Source organism: Lonchura striata, chromosome 1, assembly GCF_046129695.1.
Source record: "Lonchura striata isolate bLonStr1 chromosome 1, bLonStr1.mat, whole genome shotgun sequence".
Taxonomy (NCBI): Eukaryota; Metazoa; Chordata; class Aves; order Passeriformes; family Estrildidae; genus Lonchura; species Lonchura striata.
The window spans coordinates 28,570,265-28,597,364 of NC_134603.1; the positions used below are offsets into that span (position 1 = coordinate 28,570,265).

The 27,100-nt window shown below is 36.1% G+C and overlaps 1 long non-coding RNA gene across 1 annotated transcript in view; it reads left to right on the forward strand.

The window, feature by feature from the left end:
* The window catches only part of LOC144247068 (uncharacterized), a 33,985-nt gene extending 13,098 nt beyond the window's left edge, over positions 1-20,887 (forward strand). The window contains exon 3 of the long non-coding RNA XR_013340767.1: positions 20,783-20,887. This is a non-coding gene — a long non-coding RNA (uncharacterized LOC144247068). The remainder of the gene's footprint in view (positions 1-20,782) is intronic.
* Positions 20,888-27,100: the final 6,213 nt, after the last annotated feature.

Sequence of the window (27,100 nt, forward strand, 5' to 3'; positions counted from 1 at the left end):
ATTGAGTGAGCAAAGCCAGAGCAATCTAATTTCCTCCACTTGTAGTCTGAAAATATCCAAATTTCTGAGAAGCAGTGAAAGAAAGCCCCAAAAGAAATGCTCAGTCTCACTGACACTCTTTTTATGTCTCTCATGTAGCTAGGAGTTTGAATTTGGGTTTTGGGAATTGCTTTGAAGTTCTCTGTTCTTTATTCTTCTGTGTCAGCATTCACAAGGACATAAAATTGGAAAGGCAAAATTTAAAGCCCTTAATCACCTTGATCGAGATAATCAAATGACAAAGGCATGAAGAATGAGCTGTAGGCTGAACCAAGACACAACAAATTCCAGAAACACTCTTCCTCATTTCAGAAATATTCATGTGCCACCAAGAAAGGAAAATAATTTATTCCCTGTTATAAAACCACTAATTTTCTAAATGGAGGCCAAGGACCTGATTCGAGCTTGTGATTCCTATCTGACTTGAAAAATAGACTCTGAATTCTACTTGGTCTTGTGTTAAAAACAGGGCAAATGTAAGGGCATATGTAAGCAGAAAGAATAGCCTTTATTTAAATGAAGTGAAATAGGCTACATTTCCCCATAAACCTTGCCCAGTTAATTCCATTAATAGAATGTATTCATTCTTTGGAATGTAGATGGTGTCTTCCTGCTGAAACCTTAGCTCATGCTAATTAAATAGTGCTGTAGATAGTCAGACTTGAACTGCAGAATTATGCAAATGCCAATGGATACTACAATAGAATCTTACATCAAGTTAAATGCCTGGGGCATTGAACTGGCTTAGGACAAGTGGAGAGATTGTGTCCTGTTGTGAGTCCTTATCTTCTGTGACCTGTAGCAAAGGCAGGGTAAGAAAGTGACACCAACTTAAAGCAGTTATGCCTGATCCAAGCTGATAGCTATTCTTGCATTCCTGGGAGAACAGTTGCACACATCTGGCAAGTAGGAGGCATTAACAAGAGTTGGAAGGTGCCTGAGGAAAATAGGAGGGTTAAAAATTCTGCAGAGACCTAAAAATGTCTCCCTGCCATTCTGGTGACATTATCTAACATATGTGCAAGCCTTCTGTACCATTCACAGAATGCTCAGCAATGCTGTGATGCAAACTCTACTTTCTCATTTCCTCACCTCTCATCCCTTTGCACTCTGCAGCCTTGCCATTGCACTAAGGAAGGTGTGGGTTGGACTGGGCATTTGGCTGCATGCAGAAAGGAAGTCCTTTGAAATGTTTTAAATTGTCATAAATGCAGCACTGAAGTGTCCTGTCAGTCCTCTTTTCCGTGGCTGTAGAAATATTTTGATGTTTGCTTCTAAGGAGATTGAGTTCCCATTAGGGAGGAGATATTTTCTTACAGAATCTTTACTAAATCCTGTTTTCTACTTGTCATTCAACACTAAAGGACTTTGTTTCTTGGTGTTTGTTGTCTATGGCATATTCTTGTGACAATTAGATCCATGTTGTTAAATGAAATTAAGAAGATGTTATCCATGGTAACAGATGATAACTTTGAAATTTAGCATTTTGGGAAAATACTAATTTATTTAGACTCCTTTTTAAAATCAAACATGAGAAGCATAAGAAACAACATGCCATAAGAGGTTAATTAATACATCACAGGAAGAATTTACTTGTCTGACCTATATGCTAATCTTCTAAGGACTTCAGTGGTTTGTGCAAATTTTTGCAAATTTAGGAAGTGGGAGAGATTGCATCTTTCCTAAATTGATGGATAAGTTTCAGAGAAGTAATGTAAGACATTGAGAAGACATTTCAGTTGCTCTCCTCAAGGCCTTGTTCTGATCTTGTCTTCAGGTTGTTTAAGCATTGTTGCCAAATCTATACTGCCAAAGATCATGCCCAAGGACAACAAGCTATGATGATTTTTTTTCTTAATTTCATTGTTCCTGAGCCAAACAATAAATATTGCTTGCTTTTAATTTCTTTCTGATCTTTGATATTTTTGCTATGTCCTTCTCTAGAACATCTTGCAAAGAAATTTCTACTTTAGGTCTTTTATTACTTACAAAATCCTGTCATGAGGAAAAATATATGGCATAGGCACTAGATTATTATATTTTAGTAAAATAAATTAATACTAAAATTAGAATTATGAAAATGAAAGTTCTTCAAATTAATCCTCATTCCCATGTTCAAGACACCAGGCTTCCAACTGTGTCATTGCAAAGGGAGCAGTGTGTGATTTGTTCTGGGAAAATGTCCTTTATGTATTTATAAATGGAACCTTGTAGTGCAGATAAGTCATTTCCATTGATTGTCCAAGGAATCCTTCCCATTCTGGTGGAAGAAATTCTGGAACTTCAGTATGATAATACAATGTATGATTGTGACAGAATTTAATATGATAGGATGCTACCATTTCATATGTACTAATACTGAAAAAAAAAATACTAAGTAAAAATAGAATAAACCACAAAAAGGGAAGACTTTAAATATTTTAATTTATTTAAATTCTGCATGCCATTCCTTCAGTTAGCATGTTTTCATATTTAAAAATGATAAAGGTTTTTAATAGATTTTTAAGTTAAGCCAATAAATATCAAAGCCCGCTTCCAGTAACATTAAAAACCTCTAACATACCATCAGCATTAAAAGTATGCTTTGTTCTTTCTAGAGCAGTTTATAGACCACACTTATATTTTTAAGGAAATAATTTAACACAAGGATTTGACCAGAAAATTAATTTATTTAATAATTACTTTTATCTGCTGGTAAAAAGGAAGATGTAACAGAAAACCAACTAAACAAGTTCATCAACATGTTTCTGAGAAATATTAACATACTTGAGATAAATTTTTCAGAAGTGAAAGATCAGAAATGGTTGACATCTAGCCAAGGGAGTGGAAACTGGTTAGTCCAGGCAGCTGGGACCTTAACCTACAGAAGAAAGATGATCAAAAAAGAGGACAAGTTTCAACAAATGTTCTCACTAAAATGTAAGGGTTATTTTTCAAACTTTGACAGAAAGCAACAAAGGAAGAAAGAATGACAATCAGTCTTGGCTCCAGACCTGACCCAGTTGATGCAGAGCCCAGGGTCCTGGGGGTACACCACCTGGACTCTGTGAGAGTAATTTTTTATAGCTGTTTTCCCCACCCTGGGGCTATGCTTTTCACTCTCTATGCTAATTAGATTTCATGTGCAGTTCACTCTTCAAGACCATTCTGGAAGTGGGCTGAAAGGGCTCTGGGGGTTTTTGGTGGTCTTGGTCACTCCCTACTGGACCAACCTTTGGCCATCAGTCCATGCCAGTTTCTTGACCTCCAGTAATTGTGCTGCACTGTGTTGTACTTATCTCCAAGAGACAGAATTTTTTGTCCAGGAAAGTGCTGCCCTACCTCCATATAGCCCCCAACTCCAGTCATATCCTGTTCCTTCTTGCCTGTTTGCACAGCCTGTTCTTACCAACAGCCCTGGGTTCGTTCCATGGCTACCTGGTTATTGCTGCTGCCTGACATGTTAGCCCCCCATCTGGGCTTCCACAACAGTTGTTTAAATAGTCTCTTCTACTTGTGTGCAACTATTTCAGCATATTAAAGACAGAAAATACTTGACAAATTGTAAAGACAATCTGATACAACTGTAACTCCATCAAGATTTATGATTTTGTTTATTAAGGATGTAAGGACAAGAATTTGGATGGAACCAAGTTCCATTATAATCTTATTCAACTTATTAGTAGACCTCCTACACCTTGTTGATTTGCTTTTATTATTTTAAAACTAAATAAAGGTATAAGCTTTCTGGCCTTTTAATTTTAATGTGAAACATTCTTATATCAAGACAGTTATTGCAAAAGAGAAATAAAATACTTTTGGCTTTTTATTTTGCTTCTCAGTCCTCCACAGGGGCTTTAACTGCTGCTAAGTGATCTTGTGCTTCAGTGGGTAGTGGGTATATGTTTCCTACAGGATTTTTTTTTTTTTTTTTTTTGAAAGCTCAGGCTATTACCTCTCTTAATCCATATGACCCTGAGTTTTAGGAACAGAAAAACCAGCTGTTACAACTCGATTGTCTGACTTCTCATGTTCTTTCACATATAAAATTAGTACAACTAGTCATAATATTTTTTCCATATTTTTGATCATAGTGCAAAAAACCTGGCTATATCACACTTAGGCTTCCACAGCAGCATTAGACACTTTAAATAATTTCACTTTACCAATATACAGAGGACTGCCTGCATCCTCCAAGATCTCCCCATAGTTAACTTATATTACCCAAAGTCGATCAAATGAAAAAGGACCAAGGCACAATTACTGACAATTATTGACATTCTATATTAAAGACAGAAACAATTTGCTTCTAATTATTTTAGAAATATTAAAATCCTCTTAGATAAATACCATCACACCAAAGCTACAATCTTTGTAGTCTGTGGCTCTAGTGGCATCTGTTTTGAATGTGTTCAGAATGAGACCCCTTGGGTGAAAAACATACTTCAGTGGACAAAAGGAGTAAAAAAACAGTTGTGGGATACAGTAAAAGTTGAAAAAAGCTGCTGCCTTCTGTTCTCTCTAACGTCTTTAAAAAGGACTCATTTTGACCTTGCCAGAGAAATAACATCTGAAATCTTCAGGTTCTGCTTAGCCTAATCTTAATCTTATTAGAATTTCTTTAATAACAGAAAGGAAATTGAGTTTGTGCAGAAGAAGGAAACAGCCTTATGAAAACCTCTAGGCACCCTGAAAATCATTTAAACAAATTATGTAGTTAAATGTACAAAATACATTTTCAACCTCATATTGCTAAAATAGGTTTAAAAACTCAGCTCTGAAAAATAACCATACAATTTTTATATTCTCATTAAGCTCTATCCATACTTTAATTATCAATAAAATGTTACAATGCATCTTGTCCTAGAGCATCAGATCCTTCATTTCTTCTTACCTGTCAGCCTCCTAATTCAGAGTAAACTACATACTGCAGTGAGAAACATCTTCCTTGTGTAACTTTACATTCAGAACTACATAATCATGGAATTATGCCAGCAAAAAAAAAAAAGAATGCCACAGATTGTGACAAACCTGGCAGGCTGCATCTGCATGCTTTGATTATAAATATCCTTGGGGTTTGTTTTTTTTTTACAAACTTGATCAAATTAGAAAGCAAAGCATCATAACGTATATCACAGATTGAACAACTGCTTGTGTCAAGAACCAAAGCCACTGAAATCTCAAAGCCACTGAATAAGTTAAAATCATGGTGATGAGACAACTAGGTAATGTTTCAACACACAATTAACACAACTGTTTGTCACAGGTTGCTACAAAAGCTTTATTTCTAGTTGCTAGTTCAGAAAGACCAGGGAAAGGAAAAAAAAAACCAAAACCCAACCACAATACAAAGATCACATTGCTTTGAATATTCCCCCAAGATTTAACTGAAGAGATTCTGAAGGGGAAGTTTTCCATTTGCTGTTTTTGATAATTCTTGTTACTGTTGTTCTGTTCTGATTTTAACCAACAGATGAAGGATCTGCAATGTGTGTGCATCTGCAGATGCAAATTTTGTGCCTCATGCATATTTCATAAACAACCAGCACTGAAATGAAGAAAAACTGCTTATACATAATGACTCTTGGGCTATATATTTGTTTAATTTTAGTACACTTCTCCCATGCAGGAAAGAAAGGATGCTCAAGGAGCAAACAAGGATTTAAGAATATAAATAAGGTGTAAGAATGTAAACAGTAAATCAAACAGCCAGCAGTGATTTGAACATACAAAATTGTTGTGCCAGCTTATATGGTCTCCCTTTTTAAATCCAGCACTTCATCATAGATCTGGTTTCCGGTATTCTCATTCCTATGCCTACATTTCAAATGAATCCTGAAATACTTTAGTAACTTATGTTGTCATCTGGAGGTTAATAAAGCAATGAAGCAACATGTCAGTATGTTGCTTCAACATGATGTCAGCTAGTCAGGATATTTTTAAAATATCTGAGTCACCATGCCTGGAAATATTTAAAAGACATGGAGATGTGTCATTTACAGACGCAATTAAGAGTTGGGCTTTGTAGTGTTGGTTTAACACTTGGATTCAATGATCTTAAATTCTTTTCAAACTTATATGCTCCTGTATTTCTATAATAAAAAAAGTTCTTGATAAAAACTGTCGCAGCTGTGAGGATCTTTGTATGATCCTCACAGATCCTGTGAAGATCTTTACATGTTCATACACTGGCAGCCCCAGTGTTTTTTCTTATGTAAGTTTTCTCTTATGAGTCTTCAAAGCAAATATATATGTAAGTACCCAACTGCTTAACAAAGGATGTTCATAGATAACTGGATTATAGAAATGTATTATAAACTATATTTAGAGCCATTCAAAACCTGAAAATTTGACTCTCATTTTTCTACTGTATAGAACTTTGAATATCACATTAGATAACTGTGATTGCCGTTGACAAAATGTGCTACAAGAATTAAAAAGTGAAACAGAAGAAAAAACTACTCATTTGAAACCATAAAAAATAGAAGAAATCATAACATTGGTTTTTTTAAAATAAACTATAGATGGTTAAGTGTAGTTCAGTATGGTTTCCATATTCAGGAACTTTTCTCTGGCAGACAACTGAAGTATCTCCTGTCTGAATTCTCCTCTTTACTGTATCTGTTCAAAAGGCAAACTCTAAATATGATGTCAGATTACTGTCCTGAATCTAACTAGAGAACTTTATGAGGAGACAAGGAATACAAATTCTGGAAAAAGATATTGCCCCTAATTAGAAAAACTGTCTGTTTGCAAAATCTTTCTCTTTGGGATGTACTGAATCCCTTGCTCTTCTACAGCTATGGAAATGGAGCACTTCTTTCCATTTTTGTGTGCAATTCTCACTCTCAGCCCAGTCCCAACGTCATGCCTACTTTCACCTTGTTTTGCTGCTCTGCCTGTTCCAGAGAGACCCCATAGCTCCTGCTGCCCATATCCATACTCTGGCTGCCTACTGTGAACTCTCAGGCATTGGCTCAGGTCAGTGAACTCCAGATAACCCCATTCCAGAGACAGGGGTTGAACTACAAAGTATGAAATGTGGAAAGTCAGGAAGTCTGAGCTTAAATGCCAAGCCTGAGTTTTGAGATGACTTGACAGCACACATAATACCCATAATGTCTATGCACACTAAACTAATCAAGAGAGAAAATAAAGATAAGGCATGCTAATATGAGCAGGAGAGAATATAGTTTCACTCACCGCCTGAGGACTCAAGTCCAGAAAGAATAGGACAGTTGGTACATTTCCAGATGCATTAAGGGCCACACAAGACAAACACAAGAAAGCGTTTTGTCAGGGAGGAGTTTTATAGTATTTGATTTTTCTGCTTCACTTTTCAGACCAGGATATGTAAAGCTGGACAAAACCAGGAACAATACATTTTCATCAACTTGATGTTTATCTGCACAAAATCTTTTATGCTATCTTAAACAATATAGAATACTTTGACAAATACAACTAAACCTACAGTAAGCTTTTGAAATGTCTGAGAATTTTTCCTTACAATAACTGAAAGGTTCTCTTATGCTCAGGAATACTGTTTGCTTCTTCACAATGTTTAATGTCATATTCTAACAGGCCTTTTTTCAGTTCTAGCTCAGCAATCAAAGTTACTAGTAACTTGCATGTTTAAATGATTTTTTTTCTTGCTTCATATGGCTATAGTTTATGCTTTTTTGTGTTTTTTTCTCTAAATAGATTCCCATTGAAAAAATATTAAGAGAACTCACTGGAACTATGTTTAGAACAATTCTATTGAAATACAAACTGAACACAAGAGAGCAGTACCTATGTTATAAGCTCAAGATATGAAAATTCTCATTATGTACTTAACAAACTTCAGGAGTATATAGAATAACACTTCAAGGAAAAAAAATCTAAAAATAATTTTTTTTAGGATTTTCTTGAAAATTTTAGTTAAACAGTAAAGTATTGGTGAAACAGAAAAAATATTAGTAGCTTGTGTATCCATCAGGATAACTGAACCAAATTATGGATCTATTTTGTATGATACCACATTCACTTTTCCAAAGACCAGAACTGCTAATGAATTTAGAAAATATTGAAATTCTAAGACAGCTATCTTTTTTTGTGTATTTTATTTTTGCTTAATATATAAATAATAGATTATATATTAATATAGATAAATAATATGAGTTTAAGGTTGAAATTGACATTTTACTCACTGTTTCTCAACTGGGGAGGAGACATGAAGAGACTGACCTACAGAAGAGGAAAAACATGAACTTTATCACACAGTTGCCCTGGTATGGAGAGTGTGGCAGCTCTAAACTGACTCCTGGCTTCAGGATTCCCTAATTGTTGATGTCCCAGACAAGCATAGGCCCTGCAATTGACTTTATGCCCTAGGCCACACATGTTGGCGTGTTGTACCAGCACAAAGGTTAATGGCTGTAAATTGAAAGAGAGTAGGTTTATATTAGTTATTAGGAAGAAATTCTGTCCTGTGAACATGGTGAGGCAATGGAACTGGCTATCCAGAAAAGTTGTGGATGTCCCAAACCTGGAAGTTCAGACACCAGATTGGGATGGGGCTTTTCACAACCTGGTCTCCTGGAGGGTGTCCATGTGCATGGCAGGGGGTTTTGAACTAGATGATCTTTAAGATCCCGTCCAACCCAAACCATTCTTTCATTCTGTGATTCTGTGATATAGCACAGACATGACATACCTTTACTGGAGGAAATTATAGAGCTGCTTGGCAGACTCAACATAACAGTTGGAAAATAAATTAGATCAGTCACCAAAGTCAGATTTTATGGAAACTGTTAATCAGCAGCAGCATCAGTAATGTCTGGCTACCTCAATTAGATAAAGCCTGAAAGGTTTCTTAAATGATACACTGAAATGTAGAAGAACCCATTACATTTTTCTTAAAAAAACCTGAGATCTTCAAGTAGTTTAAGATGCTGAACTCTAGGTTCTGACAAATGGGTCTTTTATTACCCAAAACTCTTCCTAATAAAGCTAAAGTTTGAGATTTTTTATTTAGACATATGCACAGAATATATGACATGCAACAAGTGAAAAATTTAATTATATTTTAGTAAATATAGGAAATCCTGTGAATTGCCTTAGAGGATATCCCTATTTCAATGTTATTTATTGTTAGCAAAGTGCTTATAACTACATCCTGACATGAATAAGGACCAATATTTATGTGATTTCACTTTCCATTGTTAGGAGTTTGATAATTTAAAATAAATCATTGAAGGGTACATTTTCCTGTATTTTTTATTGTCACTATCTTGAAAACAATTTTTTTAGTTGAATATGAGTCTAAGATTTACAAAAATAGGATTTGACAATACCTGCTAATCTCATCCGCATGCCATATAGCCTCTCAAATATACCTTCTTCTGTAAATATTCCTACAACTTCAGGCTTCAAATATTTAAATATTCAAATATTACAATATTACAATTTCTGGAGTTTTCAATCAATTTGGTGTTACTAATTTTTTGTTGTGAAAGTTTCTCCATTCTGTGAAAACACATTCTACGTCCTTCAAATAGAAGCAAGCACTATTTATACTTATCCATTTTATACTACTATGTAGTATTTTATCATGCAGAGGAAACAAAAACACTAAAAGTCTGTTTAATATTTATTGCAATATTTTTTAAATGCTAACAAAGTGCTACTCGGTCTCCCATATTTCCATTTTTTTACAATAAAATAATTATGGTCCTGTCATATTGTTTCAGCAACATTTTTACACTTAAAAAGAATATTTTTCTCAAAATTTTCTTTGAAAGAAAATTGAAATAAGAAAATAATTACAAATGCCAAGTCACCACTTTCCTAAACAACACTTTCAAGTATTGAAAGGAATTCCACAGATAATGCTTTTTTAATAATTCCCTTTTTTAATCTCTTTTTTCATCATCAAATGTATTCATTTTGTCATTAAAGACACCATGGATAGGATTCAATTCACCTGACTTTAGACATCAGTATTGAAGGTCTCCATGTGAAGCACTTATTTCAATTACATTAAGCAAATAGAAAGCAGCATATTTAAAATCATAGAATTGTTTGGATTGGAAATTGCCTCTAAAGGTCACGTAGTTCAGACCTCATTGTAATGCACAGAAACATTTCTCAATAGATCTAGATGAGATTGCTCAAATTCCCATCCAAATTGCCTTGAACACTTCAAAAGATGGGGAAGTTTCTGTTGCCCAACCTCTCTGGGCAACCTGTCCCATTATCTTACACCTCTCACCATGAAAATATGGCTTCCATATATCCAATCTAAACCTATCTTCTTTCAGTTTAAAATCATTGTTCCTTGTCCTGTTACTACAGGTCCTGGCAAAAAGGCTCTCTTCTTCATTCTTACAAGCCCACTTAAAGTATTAAAAGGCCACAATAAGGTCTTCCTGGAGCCTTCTCTTCTCCAGGTTGAACAACTCCGTCATCCTTTCCACACAGAAAGGTCTCTGACCATTTTCATGGCCCTCCCATGGACTCACTCTGATGGTTTCATGCATTTCTTTTACTACCAGCCCAAAGGCTGAATGCACATCTCCAGGTGGGGTCTCACATGAGTGCAGTAGAAGGGAAGAATTACCTCCTTTTACATGGTGGCCATGCTGCTTTGCATGAAACCCAGGGTGTGTCTGTCCTTCTGGGTTGCAAGCTCACATCGCTGACTCAAGTCCACTTTTTCACTCACCTGTATCCCCAAGCCCTTCTCTTCAGGACTACTCTCTATCCATTTATCCCACAGTCTATACTGGTATCAGGGATTGTCTCAAGTACAGGACTTGTTGAACTTCAAAAAATTATTCCACTGAAGCCTGTGCAGGCCCTCTGGATGGCATCACTTCTCTCAAGTGCATCAACTGCACCACTCAGTTTGGTGTCACCCACACTCTTGCTGCAGGTGCACTCAGTACCACCACCTGTGCCATTAGCAAAGATATTGAACAGCCTTGCTCTCAGTATGGACCTCTGAGGGATACTCCTTATTGATGGTTGTCACGTGGACATCGAGTTATTGACCATAATTCCTTGGATGTGGTCATCCAGTCAATTTCTTATCCATCAACCCCATATCCATCAACTGAAATTTACAAGTAATAATGTTGTATGGGACCACATCAAAGGCCTTAGAGAAATCTAAGTAGATGACATAATTTGCTCTGCCCTTATCCACCAACAGAGTCACTCCATTAGTCAGGCATGACTTGCCCTTGGTCAAGACATGATCGCTGTCTAATCACCTCCATCTTCCATGCACCTTGAAAGAGCTTCCACGATCATACCAAATCATAGAGGTGAGATTGATTGTTTGGTAGTTTTCAGGGCTCTCATTTTCACCCCTTTATAAATGGGTGTGGTGTTTTCATTTTTCCATTCACTGGGGACTTCACCTGCATAATCCATTTGATTATTAGATCATTAGATGGCTGCTGCAGGAGAGAAATAATCTCTCCTATATGAAACAATTTCTCACACAGAGTATATAGGGGCTATGGGGCAATAGTTCAAGTATAAATATTATAACATAAATACCTTGGTTAGTTCTTTATTTTCCCTGATCCTCACTGCTATCTTTTATGATCAAGAAGTATTATTTTTTCATTATTCCTTCCCTCCTTTTGGCATCCTTACATTGGGAATGGGTCAAACCACCTGGTGACCACTTCACAGAAGAAAAAAGAACATCTTGATTTTTATTGACTCCAGTGCACAGAGCTGATTAAGGTAAAAAATTTGTAATGCCTTTGAAGAAAGATTTATTCAATGGGTAAACATAGAAGAAAAATGGTATAAAAAGAGTAGATTATGACATCTTGACATCTATCATTTCTATGCCCTGCATGAATAAAAACAAACCACACAAATAAACACTACAACTTTTATCAAATTTGTATTCATCCATCTATGATTTAGACTACACTTTTTACAAAATAGTGTTGTAGATGTTCTTCTGGAATTTTGCCAGGCTGACTGTAAGACAAAGGGGTTAGGGATCAGGAAGCTGAAAAGCACTGAGATAATTTCAGGGATTTATATGTATCCTCAACCCAGATGGCTGGAGCTTTGTACATGACCTTGATCAAGTTACCAGATAGGGAAGCACAAATATATAAGACCCCGTAACCCATGACCAAAGGGTTTATCTCTCTGTGATCAAACCCCCAATTTTGTATAGCACAGCTGGGTGGCTTTCTGTCAGAGAAAATTGCTGGTGATTTGTGACAAAGTACACAGATTGAAGCCAAGCAAGATAAGAAAAACAAAAACATACACAGAAGCAAAACTGTTGAGATAATAATAGTTACCAACTCAAAATTAAAGGAAGAGAAAATAAAAAACAAAAAATATAATCAGCCAAAAAAATCCCTACAAAACCAGAAAAAACAACTGACAAGTTTTCTTAACCAATAGAGTCCTAAGGAAAAAACACAGAGGATCAGTAGATCAGCCCTCTGTAAGGAGTGGAGGCAGCACTTTTACAGCTGATTAATGATTACCTGGCCAACAAAGATTTATCTGGCGTCTCATCAGGGCCAGTGAGCAAATTAATGCTAAGTGTAGTAGCATGAATTTCTATCAGCTGTGTATATGAGGCAATAAATAATTGCTTTGAACATTTAAGCTGTATATCCTGTTTGCATGATCTCTGTGAATGGTAAAAGATGCCTGAACATAAGTGAGCCATTTGAGGAGGTTGCAGTTCCTCATTTTACACTGGAAAACAGCTTCTGCATGTGAAATATACCCCTCCCACTGAGGTTTTCATAAACTTGCATGATTTGATACAGCCTCTGAATGAACTCAGTGTCTGGCAGTTATTGCTCTGGCCAAGACCACATTGAGTCTATTTGCTCCAGGAAGAAATAGAAGAGACAATTCTGCAACTCCATAAGCCAGATAAAAATAAAGCCTAGGAAATTCACAACATGTTTCTATGTTTGTGCCAGCACTATTTTTTTTCTTCCTCATAGATTCTACAAAGCTGACATTCATTTCTGAGGTAATTGCTGTACTTTCTGGAAGTTCAATTATGTCTTACAATCCCAATGACAATTTGCCAAAGTAACCAATGCTACTATAATTAGTTCTTTACATGATGATGAAGATGTTTATTTTTTTATGTCTTCTTCCTATTTCATTCATTTTCTCTTAAATCTTTTCAATGTTTCAGCAATTTCTACTGTATCACTAATGAGTTCAGATCTATATTTTCCCCACAGGAATATTCTAGGTGTGAAACAGTTTTTTTCAGGTAACAAACAATTCAATATCCTTTCTTTTGATAAGTCTTTACACAATAAGAGCTAAAATGTTTGGTTTTCCATGTATATAATATTTTTCTAATTTTATCCACTGTATGATCTACTAGTTACATGACAGCTTGCTGATATAGTGATAAAGGACATGTATTAAACCTAAATGGCTTTGTACTACTAAACAAATGCCTTTGCCAGTAGCTCTTAAACATTTTGTTATATAGACATAACTATTTATTAATTTCTATGTATGTGTTTATGCATATATTCCCTCATATACGTGTAATTAAAATCTTTATTTTGAGCTTTAAGAAAAGTGACATCTAAAACATTTTGCCAGTAGCCCTAATCAATGTTGTGCTACTAAATAGCCACAGACATTGATCAATACAATAGCAGACCCACTTGTCATTAATCTCAATCTGTTCTAGGTCAGCACCCTTTTACTTTCAACTGAGAATTTTTAATATGTATTTAAGGTATCCTTTTCTTATTTAGCATTGTACTTTTTCCACTTATCTCCTGACACAGGAGATAAGCTTTTTTTTTTTTTCAAGTGACTTCTATTTGAATCCAAAAAATAAAATTCAAGATTGTCAAGGTTTTGGTTCCTTTCTTTCAGAAAATCTGTTTTCAGCACTTCAGTACTACATTCTTAAAATTATAACAGTAAAATGCAAAAGGTCTGGCATCCATTTAAATTAGCTTTTCTAATATTTATTTTCATTGCAAGTATTAGAGAGCTGTGGGGATTTTTAACATTAAAATCTGTAAAATCATAAAATAAAGTAATAAACTTTAAAGCCATGTTTTGAAAAATACAGGTTCAGACATTTATTCTAGCTTTCTAAATGTTTTCTAGTAATAAGTAATTGCCCTGAACCCAAAACCACAACAATATCTAAATAGCCACCTGACTTTCTAGACTTTATGAATGGCATTCATTTAACATTTTCTATTTTAAAGCAAGACATCAAAACTAAGAGGTCCTTGGGCTGTTTAGAGTCAGCAGGGAGAGATCTGCCTACAGAGGACAGGGCTTACCTTACTAAGTTGAAAAGAAGATAAACTGCCATATAATACTGATTTCTTATCCAGCCTTCCAAGATCTGCTCAGCAGACACTAGTCTTTCTGTTTTGCAGTCTTTGGTACTAGCAACAAGTGCTTTAATTCATCTCACAGAACTTTAACCATTAAGAAAAATTAATTAATGTGATCACAGTATGGTTTTCTAGTGGAATCAATCATCCTTTGACAGTGCCTCTCTCATTTCCTTTCCAGTGATTACAGAATGAGATAACCAGAATAATTCATGAGCTTAACATTTGGATGGCTAAACTTAAGGTGACTTCAAACCTTGATGAACTGTAAATGCTCAGAGAAAAATTTTTGCATGGCTTAAAGCAAATAAGTAACAGCTCTTTCACATGTTAGTAATACACGGAAGCTACTTTCTTGACTGTCCAATTATTTAACACGAAATCTCGTCATCAGACATGATAAAAAACCAAACTTTTTGAAACAGAATCACAGAATTGTAGAATCATAAACACATTTGTGTGGGAGGAGACCTATAAAGGCAATTTAGTTCAAACTCCCCTGCATTAAGCAGAAGCATTTTTAACTAAATAAAATTATTAAATTAGTAACAACCAGACCTCAAGTGTTTCCAGAGGTGGGGTATCCACAATTTCTCTAGGAAAGCTGTTGCAGGTTGTCACCACCTTCAGTGCAAAAAAATATCTTCCCTATATCATAGAACATTATAATGCATTTATATTCCTGAGCTGCCTTTACAAATTGAGGCCTATCCTCTGTCATAAAGTACATACAATGTTAATGTCAGACTGTTTTTTCCCATACCCCAAATTTTGAGAAATAAGTGGCATCAAAATAGTCACAGAATTATAGAATGGTTTTGGTTGGAAGGCATCTTAGAGATCCTGGGCAGGGACACCTCTCACTAGACCAGGGTGCTCAAACACCCATCCAACCTGGCCTTGAACACTTTCAAGATTTAAAAACTTGCTTGGGATAAGTGTAACAAAATATCATCCATTTGAAATGTAATAAAAACCACTTTTTTTTAAAGGTTAATTAAAATAATAATTTATTATAATCAACAAATATTTACCATTTTCTCATAAAAAGAGCAATGATTTACCAGAACAGGAGAGCTACTTGGGTATTTCTGCTGATAAAACAAATCCTAATGCAGGAATAGATACGAGCAATTAATCTGTCATGATTTAACTAGCTTTAAAGTGATTAATTTTGAGTAATTGTGCTCATTTAGTAGGCTTTTACTTAATTATCCTAGGAAGCAAAACAAAGAACAGTTTACACAGATGTGTGTATCTGTATTGGGATCCACTTGAATTGACTGTGACAGAAAGCTGAAGTATCAACATTTCCCATTGAGGGCTGAGAGACATGGCTGTTTCTGCCAGATCAGCATCAGAGAGAATAATCCTGTGGGACAAGGACTCTCATTTCCCAATAAATTTGAGCAATGACTACTGCATTGATGCCCCACATTTCTTTTGTTGTTTTGTTTTCAATCACACTGTAATTACCAAAAGTCTTCAATGCATTTCTGAGGCTAAAAATGTTTCTAGAAAAAAAGAGCTCCTGAAGCTGATGTATTTCTTCAATTTATCTCGAGTAAATGGGCAAGAGGTGTTTCTGTATGTACAGAAACCATCTCTGAGAATTGTTCACAATAATATGTACAAGTATCCTCTTAATATCTTATGTGTAATATAGGACTTGTGTGTAACACCAGCAAATGGGCATCACTGGTTGTAAGAACAGAGGAAGGAAAGCAAAGACATCCTAGAGATGTTACAGAGCACATAACAAAAGAACCTGTCTAGAGACACAAAACAACCTGCACAGAATATGTACTTTCATCATCCTCACCTCAGGACCAATTCCAGCATTCTTCCACACCAGGCACAGCGTCTAAGCCTATTCTGCAAGTGAAAGTTGGGGTTTTAAGGGAGTGTTGGAAATTTATGTAAAGAATATACGTATATAGAGTATGTCTATATCATTCACAGATTCCTCAGCTAGCTCCAGAGCTAGAATTATTGGAGTTGCCTAAACACAGTGCTCTGTCAAAGCTAATTAACTGCTACTGAAAAGAGAAGGCAATTAGCTTGGGAGCAACTTTCACTCACACAGCCTTATCTTTTCAGATACTGAAACTTCCAAACTGTGTTATTATTAACATTATAATAGCACCACATATACAAGCTAAGGTGTCTTTTATGGGATGGTATTGACTAAAACACACAGGGACTGCTCAGCTATTGTTCTGGGTCTTCAGGGCTGATATTCATTAAACAAATGTAGGGTGAAGAAAGACTAGAGCAATGCTTAGTGGTGTGGTACTAAGAAGTTGAACAAAGGAGAGTCAGGGTTACTCCAGCTCTTGTACCATTTTCTGAAACAAGCAGTGCCTGTGTAGGTGCAGGAAAGGCATGAGTGCCCATGATGGTGAAGTCAGTCATAGAGGTAGAAGGTAAATGAGGGAGGACATTGTGGAAAAGACAGAGCCACAAGATGCACTTCTACAACTCTGTAAATCTCAGTTTTAAACCAGAAATATCCTCTACTTTGGCTATCAGAACTTCCAAGGTGTTGTTTGTGTAAGTGAATGTGCATTGTATGCAAGATACTTGTAAATTTAATATTGTATTTGCGGCATGGAAAACTCTTTCTCTTGTGCCTCTGTCCATCTGATAGCATACCCCCTCGATTTTCACAGTATACAAAAATATAGAAGACACAGGGGAGATATCATTAATATCTATTAAAAAAAAAAAAAATCCTAGATGGCAAGAAGTCAAGAAGACAAAGAGAGCCTCTTTTCAGCAGTACCCAGTAACAGGGCCAGTGGCAACAGACATAAACAGAATAATGGGAAATTCTACTTAAGGGGGCTTTCACTGTGAGGTTGGTCAAACACTGCAAAAAGCTTCTCAGTTTAATAGTAGACATCCATCCTTGGAAATACTCAAACCCTAGCTAGCCAACCTGCTCTAACTGACCCTGCTCTGAACAGAGGTTGGACAAGATGATCCCCAGAGGTGCTGTTCTGCTTCAGTTGCTCTGTGACTCCACAGTGTGTCAAACATTTACACCCTGCACTGAGAACAGGTACTACTGACTTTCATTCCTAGACTAGACATGCCTTACCTAATTGAGCACATAACTAAATTATTAATCAGAGGATTCCTGAATAGTTTATCACCCTTCATCTTAGATTAAATTTGCTGCAAATTCTTTTCATGTTTTGAATTAAGCTATAGGTTTACGTAAAAAAAAAAAAAAAAGATTGCAGGAAATGCTTCTTAATAAAAAGAGTATTTGACTACAATCATTTAAGGTTAATGCAGAGAAATATAATAATTACATAACAGAGCTGATTTGGGATCCTAGGAAGAGAATGTCAACAGGGAATACCAATAATTGATCTATATGTTTGATTTTGAGTTCCAACTGAAATACAAAATGTAAGAAAATAGAAGGACATAATATAGGATAAAACAACATATGTAATTACATCCTGAGCTCCACTGATCAGCATATGCTGCTGTACTAAAGTGCATAGTTGGCATTCCCTCCTACCTTGTTTTAAAGAGAACAATCTGGCCTTAGAGAAAACACCAGAAGAACTGGTTTGTTACCACATGCCTGAGGAAACATGCTCAAATAAGTAACAGATATGATTTTACATTATAAATATAGATTTTATAAAACCACTATGTTAAATAACTAAATGTTAAAAGACTAGCATGTTTGGGGTAGCATGTAAGGATTTCTAGGTAGGAGCTTCTACTGATTACAGTAGCACTTTTCTAGAAATTGGATCTATTAAAGTATTGTCACCATAAATTCTTCATTTTACTTTATTTGCTGCACTTACACCTATCCTACATCCAAGGCATAAATTTACTTCTTTTACAGATATTTCTTCTCTTTGATAGATGCATTAAGCTAATACAGCAAAACATTGAATTATTCAGCAAACCTTGACCAGAAATCTTCATGTAGAGTGTCTTCCTAATTTTGTAAATCAACATCAGGAGTCTGTAGCAATGGCCTGTTTTCTGGTCTCATAGCCCAAAAACCCGACAGCATACTGGGATTCAGTGAAGGAAATGTGTCCAGCAGGTCAAGGGACCTACATTCTGATACAGCAAAATCTGCAGCATGATTGGTTCCCTCAGAAATTTATATTCTTGAACCCAGAAACCCTCAGGGAAAAAAATGCTAAAGTGTGTTGCCATTGCCACAATCCATAACTCCAGCTCTATTCAATTGCAGAGTTCAGGATTATGAATATCTCCACACCTCTGGCATACAGCTTTTCTGAGCTATAAAATACTGGTGTACCTATTCATTATGCCTCTCACTCAGATTTTTCATCTGTGATTATGAAATTCCATGGTATGAGTAACTCTACTCCCCTGAAATGATTACAAAATAGATATCAAAGTTAGGATCATTTCAGAAATAAATTTTGTAGTTAAAATCAAGGATGGTGGTTTTTCTAGAAATATTTTTCAGTTAGAAAACAGTGACTTGTCATTACTAAAATTATCAGCAAGAACAAATTAGTTTGAAGAATTTTTTATGAACAATAATATATCTTAGATTTGCAGTAGAACATTTCAAAGCAAAAAATGAAGAGTCATCCTAGCATAGTCCAAAGACTGAGACTTCAAATTGAACCTATGACCTTATGTTGTATCTCTTAACTATCCCAGCCAGTACACTGTAAGATCAGGGTGCTTCTGTCTCTCCTCTGACTACAATAAATTTTTAATTATTTGTGCAAAATTTAGGTAGGTCCCACATTAGAAAAAGAGAAACCAGTCCATGTCAAACCTACTGACTAGAACCTTGTGAACCCTCAAATAAGCAGAGACATTTACCTTTTTTTACTTAACCTTCCCTTATCTATATCATGGAGGAGTATTTCAAGCCTTCTTTTTTCTACTTCTTTTTTGGTTTTTTTTGTTTTATCTAGTGGCATTCTCATCCCTTCTTTTCCATGAATTTTCAGAAACTGTGTGTTTCTCTGAAACACAGCAAGGAGAGGAGGAAATGTGCTGGTTTTGCACCATGGAAGTGATCTCAAATTGGTGAATCAAAACCACTAGATGAAATATGTCTGATTTCTCCATTGTTTGCATTGCTTCTTTTTCCTGTTCAGCTGATCATTGGTGGATTCACAGTTCATTGTTTCTAGCATGTGCATAGCAACTGGGCATAACTCAGTTTCTTCAAAGTAACAAATATCTGCTTTCACATAAACTGTCTGTCCTAAAGATCCTATTAGACAGTATCTGAAATGAAGTTTCTTCAAAAAGATAGCGACCACTTAGATTGTTTAAGTTCCTTCTCAGTTGGAATGTGACCAGAAAATTTTTAATTTTGATTCCAGCATCCTAAAGTTCTCATCATGTCTCATAGAACACCTGAAATCTAAATATATCCCTTTTACAGAAGCAAAGAAAATAAAGACTTTTGAGAACTACTTCTAAACTTTGCAAAATTAATTCCATTGTAGTAACTGAGTGACCCATTCTCTAATATACTGTTGGTATCTAGGAGTGTGCTTACAATAAAAGAATTAGACAACAATCTCACCAGGACTAATTTTATTTTGGAAATAAGGTTAGAAGCTGAATTACTTTGGCTAGTGTCATAATTTAATCCCACCTGACAACTAAGCACCACCCAGCCTCTCACACTCCCATCACAGTGGAATGGGGGAGTGAAGAAAAAATGAGGAAACTCATGGGTTGAGGCAAAGACAATCTAATAAGTAAAGTGTAGGCTGTGAATGCAAGTCCAGCAAAAAAAGGAATTTGCTCACTGCCTCCCATGGGCAAGCAGGTTTTCAGCCATTCCTAGGAAAGCAGGGCTTTACCACACATCGCTGTGACTAGGGAAGACACATTCCATCACTCCAAACATCTCCCATCTCCCCTTTTTTCTTCCATCAGCTTTATATGCCAAACATAACGCCACATGATGTGGGATATGCCTTTGAATGTTGGGGCCAGCTGTCTCAGCCTCACTGAAGATGGCTGGGTATGCACAAGGAGTTGGGAAGAGACTTGGCCAAGACATCTGACCCCAAATTTCCAAAGGGATATCCTCACACTGGTGGGGTGGTGTGAGGAGCAGAAAGGGTTCTAAGTGCTGCTCAGCAATAACTAAAATGTCTCAGTGTTATCAACAGTTTCCAGCACAAATACAAAACATCAAAGCTACTGTGAAGAAAATTAACTCTATCTCAGCCAAAACCAGCACAGATGGAGGGCCTGGGTTCACCATTATCATTATTGAAAAGAAGCCAGATTATGCCATTACATGCAAAAGCACACGTAAAGTGAAAAAGAGAGCAAGCATTAATAACAATATAAACAGAAATAAAACAAAATGGTTATTCAATTCTGTCTGCTTTTATCAGTTTGCGTTTGGAGCACTCTGTCCAGTTTGGAGCCATTGCAATACAAAGCAGACAAACAGGAGATTGCCCTGTGGAGCACCACCAGGTTGCTCAAGTATGCTGGAGCACAGGATGTAAGAGAAAACACTAAGGTAGGTGGGTTTGTTTAGTTGTAAAAAAAGGTAAAAAAAATTACTGATATCTTCAACTACATATTGGAACTTATGGAGAACTCAAACTCCATTTGAAAAAGTATCATAAAATAAATTCCTAATAAATATTAAGAAATAAAAGTCACCATGAGGGCAGCCAAATACTATAGCATATTACCCAAAGAGATGTCAGAACCTTAATTGATGGAGATGTTGGAAAGACAGAAACCTGAGCAACCTGACAAACAATGAAGTTCCCCTGCTTTGAGTCGAGGGTTGGACCAGCTGATATAAGGCATCTCTTCCAACCAAATGATTCTTTGGTTCTGTCAATCATCCTTTTACTGAAGGATATGTCCTCTTGATATGTCTCAGTATTCTTGGGTCTACAACTCAGTTCCTGCCCTTGAGTCTTTATTTGTCTACCCAGGAAGACCTGCATCTATATGTTTTTCTATCAGCATTCACAAACATTTGGCTCAGCTAATAAAAAGCAATGTTTGCTGTCTTTGAGAAATGTATCCCTTATTTCAGTGTGACCCAGTGTAATGACTGCACAGGAAACAATAATCCACAAACAATTAGATTGATCATTTATCTCTTTGTAATATATGTTGTTAATCAATAAAAATTACCAACTATGCCATTACTTCTAATAACAATGTGCCCAATTTAATTAAAATAAATCTAATAGTGAACAGGATTCATTTAAGGCTGACAAATTAGGATAGGCATTTACTGTATATGTTTATTCTCATACATTTTATCTCAATGAAGAGTTGTCAAAGGAGATAAGTAGACATTGTGTAATTGAAAATATTGAATTATTCAGCAACCCTTGAACAGAAATCTTTTTACAGACTATAACACATGTTATAAAATTTGCAGAGACATAATATTTGAAAAAATGAAGCAGACAAAGGTCCCTGAAATTGAAATCATTACTTACATGTTGTAATTTCCCAACAGTAGGACAATATTAAATATTTCTGTTAAAAAAAATACTCTGCTTGGGTCTGTCTGTAAGACAGCAATTTTCAAGATCACTGTCATTGTTGAACCACAAGAGATGTCATGTGTGGTCACCAAAAATTAGTTGCTATTACTCACTTTTTATGAATTACACTGGTATTACTTTGGCCAACATGAATGTTCTGCTATGACTTCTTACAAATGTCCCAAACAAATAAGCTTGTCCTAGAAACCATACATTTCCATACTTCAGTGTACATTCCATACCTAAAGACATCCCAGATAATATCTTTATCCATTTGAATTAAATGGAATAAGAATTCTCTTGCTTGTTTTAAAAAAACATTCCATTTAAAAGACTATGTCTTGAATATGGCTGTGAATAATTTCCCATGCCATGAATTAGGGAAGAATAAATAAAACAAAATCAAATTTCTAGAAAATAAGTCACATTTGTGGTAAAGTGCAATAACCATATGTGAATTCTGCATATGCACCTTATTTTGGTGGGCATGTATGGAGAGGGTGTTTCTCTCAAGAGACTGGTGAGAAACAAGATGTTCATGGCACAGATTGAGACTCAATAACATAAAAAATTTAATGCTTTAAAAGCAATTACCCTTTCTGCAGTCTTTATATGGCCATCTAACAAAGAGTTTAACCTTATAAAATATGCTTTTGAGTATCCAGAACAGTGATTTACTTAAAATGAGTTTTTAGTCAATTAATGTTTAATAGGAAAGTCAGCTAGGAAGAGAGCATTTAATTTTTAGCTCAAAATAGTTGTTGTTTTTTTTTTCTGAAACAAACTCCTTACCACACTTTGTTCCCTGATTTCCTCTTTACAAACAAAATAATAATGTGATTGCAGGACTCAGCATGGCACCTAATATATTGGAGGTTAAAAGAATGAGTCATGAAAACAGAGCCTTTGTTTGACTGATGTCAGTGATTACTCTTAGACTAATTGGCCAGACTTGTGAATTTCTCAGAATCCTCAACTCTGATCCAGGACTGACTTGTGCAATGCAGGAGCCTTGACCCTGGGAAGCATTCACTTTGTATTTGAAATGGAGCTAAAGGAAGACTTTATTATGCATTCTAATTATAAACGGCTACAAAAGGCCTTTTCTTTGATCTAACCAAATGCTGCGGTGATCATCACTCCATCTTTTGATACAGAAAGAAAGGTATATTTGTGCAGAAGGCCAGTTAGAATTGAATGCCTATACATTATTCTAAGCAAGCTCAGCTAAGAAAGTTACCAGTTGGGAAAGTTCATAATTTTGGAAAACAGCTAACAGCAACTGTGGTTCTAATTTGTTTTAGAAACAGTAACATGGAAACAATATATAATGTATTGATCTAACCATCAAGGAAAAAAGTAATTGATAAGCAGAAAAATTTGACATTGCTTGTTGATGTAATTGACTTTTACTTACAGAGCATCTTTACAAAAGTCAGGTATGGATAACATGTTTGACTTTTATGTAGAAAGATTCCAAATAACAAATGTTTTGATCACAGAAGTAATACTGGCTTACCAGAGTTAGGTAAGGAAGTAGTTTTGCAAGGGTTAATATAAGGCTGAAATATAGATAGGAAATTTACTAGAAAAAAGTATTCAGCTGTCTAAAGTATTTATAATGGCACTAATGGCAAATAAAGTACATTTGCTTGCTCCCCCTGCCCCAAACCATCCATTAGTGTGGACTTGAATGACTTACCCCATAAAATCCTTAGCATACCAAATAATCCATATGAATATAGAGGAATGACAGGTAAATAAACATCATTCAACCTTAAATGTATTTCTTATTCTACTTGCTACAGGTTCATGACATTTGTATTGATTTTTTTCCAGACGATGTAATAACCACAGCATAATATCACTCTCCAATGTACTACCTTTTTTCATTTACAAGTCTGAAATATTTTCCCTAGTGATTTAAATATTAACACAAACAAAATTAGTTCATTTTGACAGCTTCTTAGTAACACATACTTTTGGAAGTGCAGGGGTGGCAATAAGGGAGTTTTTGTCCATAAAAATACTCAAACTGGTTCAATCAGTGGAATTTAAACTCATGCTTTAATATTTGGTAAAAAAGAAGTGGTTTCAAATGTCTGAGAAAGAGAAACTTGTTAAAAATTGCAGAACTGCGTAGCCCATTCTGTATCTACTCTCTATCTTTTAAACCTCATGTCATGGTTCGACACTGGCACAATGCCAGTGCCCCCATGAGAATGCAATCTCTCAATTGAATGCTGTGAAACGCAATCGAGAACAGAGCAAAGCAGGCCCCAGCTTGATAATAGGAAAAAAACTTTATTAAGCTACTACTATAAAAGGAAAAAAAAGAAAAAAAGAAAAAAAAACACACACAAAGATCAAAATTAAAACCTTGCAAAGCATTCCTCCTCCCACCACCCAACTCCAACAAACCACAGTGAGACACAATCTGGACCCCAATCAGGTTTCCACCCTCCAGACAATCGATACTCAGTCCATCGAGGGAACAGAGTCTCTCCTGTGCCACAGACCCCCAAGAAACACAGCTCCACATCCTGTGCTTCCATGTCACACATGGCACCGCCCGGAGAAAAAGTTTGCCATGGCGACCCCTCTCCTTTTCCATGCACAGTGCTCTCACCACAAATGCATGGATGGACAGACTGCTTTTAGGATTTTTTTCCTTTCAAGGATGCCCTGCCAAGAGGGGAAAAAACAACAGTTCAGTTTTTCATTTTTGGGACCACAGTCCCCCCCATTTTCCCCTGAGGCCGAGGGTCCAAAAACAAAGATCTTCTTCCCTTCTCCATCTTTGAGGACAGGGGACACCACCACAAACCTCCTAACTTTTTCTCTGTTTGCTACACTTCTGTCTTTTCCCAGCTGAAGCAGGTCTCTTGGGTCACTGGCATCCTCCTAAAATACAGTCTCTCTTGGAGGAGAAAAATTGGTTCAGTCTGTGGCCAACAAGGAAAAGTCCAGCCAAAAACCACTCCATCATCTCCTCCCACCTAGAATTTCTCCTTCTAACATCCCAGAGTCCAAGCTGTTTCTCTTCCTCTCTTTCAAACTGAGGAGGAGAGAAATCTCACAAAGCTTTCATTTCTCAGGAAGGGTTAAAAGTCCTGACTCCCTGGCTGTCTCTCTGCCCGGATTCTCCGGCTCCTACAGGCAGCCAGGCACCTTGCGGCCCCCCAGCTCTTCTCCTTCCCCTCATTGAATTGCTGACAAGCTGTCGCTGCCTCTTTCGAGAGAGAGAGAAACTCTTTGGGGGGTGGAACGGAGATATCCTAGATTTCTCCACCCTTCCATCTGCAGGGGCCAGCCCGGTTCCAATCCCTCACCCTTGGGCCCACCTCAGTCAGGCCATGGGCCTTCCCCTCCCCACCCAGCCATGGCCGGGCAGGGGAGAGGCTGCACTGCGGCTGACCGGAACCAAAGAGAGCGAGTTCTCCTGGGAATTCTGCTTTTAACCCCTCTGTGTTCTCAGAGGCGTGTCCACCTTCAATTGGTCACTATCCAAATTGACCTTTTCCTTCCGAGAAAATTCTTTTTTCGTGTCAAACCACGACACCTAGCCAACATGTCCTCCTGAATGATCACAATTGATATGATTGGAAAAGCATCTCAACATATGACAACAACTTTTTAAAAATCTTTAAAATAAGTGGGTTTTTTAAAGTTTGGAAAAATGTAAAAAAAATTATAATATTTTAAATTAATTTTTAAATGGACAGAAATGGTCTATTTAACTAATGGTCCATTAAAATAGTTTAAATATTTATGTCCCTATAGGGGCCAAAATAGTTTTACGTTATATCCTACATTAATATACTTCTGGTCATGGGTCTGCATACAACCATTCCTACTGCAACAAACTCAGTTGCTTAGTTACCTAAGTATCTTTTCCTGTATATTCCTCTTTTTCAATGAACATGCAATTGTATATGTAATGCAGATATATAGAGAATCTGAAGCTTCTTCCTCTACAAAATCCTCTAAAGCAACTGAGCTGTAGCAAAAGAGTTGTAAACAAATCTCGCTGTGACCTCCAGCAGCCAGATGCTGCATATAAATATGTCTCTAAGTCCAGAAATCATAGAGAAAGGATTTTTATTTCATGCTGTCTTTGGAGGCATACCCTTATAGCAGACAGGCAAAGATGAGATAGCAGGTCTGAATTCCCCACTCTTTCAGGGGTTTAGACTTTCATAGCCAATAGAACTGTTAATCACTTACAACTTCAACCACCTAATGGTAGAGACTCCTAAAAAAATTTACATCTTTATTTCCTAATCTTGTCAGAGTCTCCAATCATTTAAGTTTATAGAATGTATTTTTTTGCATAAAACAAGGCGCAAAAAGAAAATTATATGCTACTATTGAATTAAAAAACACATTGACACCATGACACATGAATTTTTCTTGCTCAGCAGGCATCACCTCAAATATATTTATTTGTCTTTCCCTTTAACCACTTTACAGTTAAAATAAGTAACAGAGACTTAGCTTCAGGATCTAGGTTTGTTTTTCGGGTTTTTTTAAAATAACATCTGATTCAATATTGTCTTGTTAATGTAGAAAATGCCCTGAAAAGCTCAAATCCCAGTAAAAGTGCTCTGGAAGTAGACCCACCCATGTGCCTGCATTGCTGCTGCTAAGCAACAAGAACAAAAAACACAACACAAGTCAATTTTCATTTAAAGAACCAATGCTAATTTCATTCTTGCTTCTGAAAGACAAAGGAAATTAATACAAAGTGAACAAAAAACCCGCAGGACTTTTTTTAGATACTACCTTTCTGATAAGAAAGAAGGGTTTTTTTTTATTAACAACTTTCCTGAGCAAAAGGGAATAAAGATTTGCTGCTATAATTAGCCACATGGATCAGAAGTTCACATGATGATGAATACAATGAAGTCCAAATCAGTGATCAGACTGAAATATTGCTCTGTCTGTTCTCCACAGAAAAGCAGGTGTGAATTTCCACCGAAAAGTTTACTCACTCTTTCAAGAAAATCAAAGCTGATGTAGAAGTTTAAATGCAAAGAAAAAAAAAAACAAATTCCCAATATAAAATGTAAGAAGACTGTAAATACCACATTGCTCTTAGGTAATTTTCTCTCATACCCCATTTATAATATAACACAATACCTTTTGTTTTCTGAAACTCGGTCACAAACTGTGTAAATGACCCTGCTC